Consider the following 3,651-nt stretch of genomic DNA (forward strand, 5'->3'; position numbering starts at 1 on the left):
ACCCAACCCAACCCAACCCAACCCCCAAATCGATGATTACATCATCTTGTGTTGTGTGTTTTTGGTAATACAAATTTCCTATCGAATGTATTTTGTCGATTACCCCCTTGGGTAAAATTTATATTCTTCGACGGGCGACGGGCGACGAGCGACAGTTAAAGGATTTATAAGTGCACCGAACTGGGTTACGCAGAGTTCCTCCTTCCTTCCGCTCTCACTCATCATCGTCTCGGGCCCAGGCTGCCAAGCGCCCGTTTTCTGTAAATTTATTAAAAAAGGAAGCAAGTATCTTTGGGCAACGAAGTTTAAGATACGCTCTAGATAAATTACAGCTGCTTGGCGTCCACTCTTCAAAGCGGACTTCCCCATGCATGGCATAATCATTGTACCTTCAGCTCAAATAGGGTATAATAAATGCCCAGAGCCACGATGAGGATGCGGAATGAGGTGCAGAAGAGGCCAGGAGGCCGGATGTCGAGTTGAGTTTGAGTTCTCTTAGCATTTGGGCTTCCGCTACCCAGCCGGAACATCTTGTAAACATACTTAGCTGCAGCTCAGGTGTAATAAGTGCGCCTTCAAGTGGTTCTCTTCGGGCACGGGCATGGGCATGGGCATGGGTCAGGCTGGGAGTTTCGGTCACGATGCTAATTTCTTTCATGTTCCCGGGCTTCCTCGAATATTTCTCCCATACACACACTAAAGCACTCGCTGTCGTGTATCTCTAACGCTAATTGTGAAGAGAGAGAGAGAGAGAGAGAGAGAGAGAGAGAGGTAGAGAGGTGAACTCAAGCAGCGGCATCCACTCTAGTTCCAGTGTTCCAGCTGAGGACCGCTGCTGGTGCTCCTTCGTTTTGCTTCTTTTTTTTTTAACGACTTTCGCGCGCTCTCTCTCGCTTGGTTTTTTTTTTAATTAACTGTGTACATGAAAAAGTTGTGTTTGCCTGAGAGAGAGAACGGGGAGAGGCACTCGCACTGCAGCTCAGGTGGTCCATCCCACCCGTTCCCATTCCCATTGCCATTCTCAGTCTCCTCGGCCAAGCTCTTGTTTGAGAGCTCGGTTTTCGGTTTGCATTGCTCAAGAGCGCGTTAGCCAAGTGGCGCTAAATGAACAGAAAAGGTAATTAAACCCTTTGCCTGCTAATGAACTCGCACGCCCCGACCCGCCACTAGTCGTAGTCCCTGTCCTGCCACTGCTCGCTGCTCACTTGATGGTCCAACCCCAGATCCCAGATCCCAGATCCCAGACCCCAGACTGCTGTGCAAAGACCGCGTCTGCGGAGTGAGGCTGAGCAGGGCAGCACGCGCACTTTTATCTTTTGAACTACAGATACATATAACTGTAAATATTTAAGTGCTTTGGCCTCGGAAAGGAGCGGCAAACAGAGGATTTGAAATCTGAAATTACTTAATTATCGCCACTGCCCCTTTGGGTGGGTCTCGCAGCAGTCCGACGGACGGTCTTTAGTGAGCTCTGGGAGCTGGGAAATCTCAGCTAATGCTGAGGCTATTTGACTTTAGGATCTTACCGTCATCTTACCGAATATTTGTTCTCTCAAATGCAATCTTTTATGCAGCAAAGACTCGACATCTTGCTGTTGTATGACTTGGGGGAAACATTGATTTCACGTGGGTGCTGGCAGCACACAGAAATCTTAATAACAAATCAATATAAATCTTAGTTTTTTCTGCAAAATGTGTAGAAATCTTGCAGCTTCGTATCTTATCTTACGCTTTGTGCTCCCATCGGAATCACCATTAGAATAATTCCCCAGTGTTATTCACTTATCGCCAGAGATTATCCACAGGCAGTGCAGACCAAAGACGGAGAGAGCCCGTCAATATTGAAAGCAATTTAAAAGCAATTTCTGGCAGAACTTTGCCCTGAATCAGCTTTAATGTGAGCGAAGGGAGTGGGTTCGTTGAGTGGGTTGGGTTCGGTCTAGGGGTTGGGGCGGTTAGCAGAGGACGAGAGTCATTTGTTTCCAAAAATTAGTTGTGAGCCCGTTTTCCATATCAAGCAATTGTTGCTGTTGCTGTTGCCTTTTTCTGTGCCCCTTTCCTGTTGCTGTTGCTGTTGCAAACGTGTGTCTGGCCGGGCCCAACGTCCCTGTTTCCTGTGTGACCCACGGACGCCACTTGCCACACACACACACGTAAAGCTATCCCATTTTGGGACCTGTGTGTGTGTGTGTGTGTGGTTAGCTACCAGCTAGATACAATGCCATGGGCCCCGGACATTGTGGCTCCTTGCCGCGTTGGCTCTGACTCTGGCTCTGGCTCTGGGTCTCTCTCATATGAATATGAATTTTATCGAGATTCATGGCAGATGATAATTTTCCCTTGATAACTGTAAACTCGTCTATAGCTCGAAGCGAGGTTGGGTTTTTGGTTTTGCCAAGACTTCACACACACACACACACTCGCACACACTCGCACACATTTGGTGTTGAATTTTTTGGGTACCCCACACCCACACCACCCTCCCTCCGCGTCCACATCCTGCACTAGACCCGTTCTCCACATTTTGTATTTGTAGCACAGTTCTCTCTGTGTGTTGTGCGCCTTCATTTCCTTGTGCATTCATTTGCCTTCATAAAATATAAACAGCGTATTAAAATATATGAATATCTCAAGCGTTGCCCCTGCCACACACACACACACACACACACACACCCCGCACCCCGCACCCCGCTGGCAACAGCTAATGTTGATAAGTGAAGTTATGACTTTGCCCGCCAGACAAAACACCACAAGAGTGGGCAGACCGAGCGACATGGAATACAGCAAGGGATTGAGCATTGCCAACAGAAAGGGCTGCAGCAGATAGTCAAGTAGCTGGCGTTGGGCTAGAGAGTGGGGACAGAAAGAGGAGTGCAGCAGAAACTTCCATTCGATTCCATTTCGTTTTGATCCTTGCGCAAACCACTTCTGATTTAAACCAAGGCGGAACATGATCAATATGGCTCAAGCGCTTTCCTTTTGAATCGTTAACTAAACGAACATCAAAGCTAAAATGTGACAGCAGGATCGCAGAGATGAAGGCAAACCCTGATCAAAGGCAACTCTCTATATTTGTGTAAATTGAAACGAATGTAACCAGGCATCGGTAGTTTAATGGTAGAATGTTGGTTTCCCAAGCCAACGGTTCGGGTTCGATTCCCGGCCGATGCAGTTTTTTTTGCCACTCTCTTTTTCGCCCACAAAGGAAACTTTAGGATGTTTCCTGCTAGATGGAGAGACAAATCGAAAGGATTAAAGTGGAAACTGAACTTAAAATTGAATTATATTTGGTTTGTTTTATATTTTGTAGCAGTGGATTCCACTCCTAACTTCCTCTCCACCGGTTTTCCCACTTACATTAGCATAACAAGTGAACATTTTTGATAAATTAAGTGTTTAGCCATGGGCCAAGCCCCAAAACGTTGCCAAATCGGAGCCGAGCTGGACTCCACTCTAATTTGACGCACTTGGCACACACACACACACACACACACACACACACACACACACTTATCCACTAAACACCCCAACCCATTGGGTTATTTTTTAGCCTTTTCCTTATTCGTGTGGGTGGGAGGTGTTGACAGCTCAAATATGCCCAGGACCCAGGACCCAGGACCCTGTAACAGGCCCAGGGCAGCGTTGACCTTT

At 47.2% G+C, this 3,651-nt stretch overlaps 1 non-coding gene across 1 annotated transcript; it reads left to right on the forward strand.

Annotated features, from left to right (window-relative positions):
• Window positions 1-3,100: 3,100 nt before the first annotated feature.
• Trnag-ccc lies at window positions 3,101-3,171 on the forward strand. Its single transcript has one exon. It is a non-coding gene; the product is annotated as a tRNA-Gly (tRNA).
• The last annotated feature ends 480 nt before the right edge of the window (window positions 3,172-3,651 follow it).

Source organism: Drosophila guanche, unplaced genomic scaffold, assembly GCF_900245975.1.
Source record: "Drosophila guanche unplaced genomic scaffold, DGUA_6, whole genome shotgun sequence".
Taxonomy (NCBI): domain Eukaryota; kingdom Metazoa; phylum Arthropoda; class Insecta; order Diptera; family Drosophilidae; genus Drosophila; species Drosophila guanche.